This window comes from Plasmopara halstedii (assembly GCF_900000015.1).
Source record: "Plasmopara halstedii genome assembly, contig: Scaffold_1561, whole genome shotgun sequence".
Classification (NCBI taxonomy): Eukaryota; Oomycota; class Peronosporomycetes; order Peronosporales; family Peronosporaceae; genus Plasmopara; species Plasmopara halstedii.
This window is the reverse complement of record NW_020188473.1, coordinates 430,589-431,081: the sequence shown is the minus strand read 5'-3', so window position 1 is coordinate 431,081 and position 493 is coordinate 430,589.

Genomic DNA, 493 nt, shown 5'->3' with positions numbered 1-493 from the left:
TAAAATATCGAAGTACATACCTCTGCAAGTTCACGAGATATTCAATCAATGATTTGGATATCAATCAAGCACACGACGGCTGCTGTGTCAGTGGGTGGAAGAGCTCATAAATCAACTTAATTTGCTGATATCAGCCCGACTTCACTTAAAAGCATAATGAGTGCTTTACCTTAATGAGTATAAGCGTCGAGCGCAATGTGTGCGCGACGACATAGTCAATAGGCAATTTCCAGATGCCAAAGGCTCAGAACTTTATTTTGGATATGTCATGAGATTATAGGTTTTATTGACGCTGTTATGCTACCTGCACATGCTGAGGTTGCGATCAATGACACCTAGTTGCGGCCACATTACATAAAACACGGATTAAGCTTTACTCAAAAGACAAAAACTCAAGCACATGCTGTGTTCGACATTAGTTTACTGATTTCGTATCCTCGCTCTGCTCTTACAAGCAAGTCAGATGCGAGTGACCCTGTTGCAAGTGAAAAAA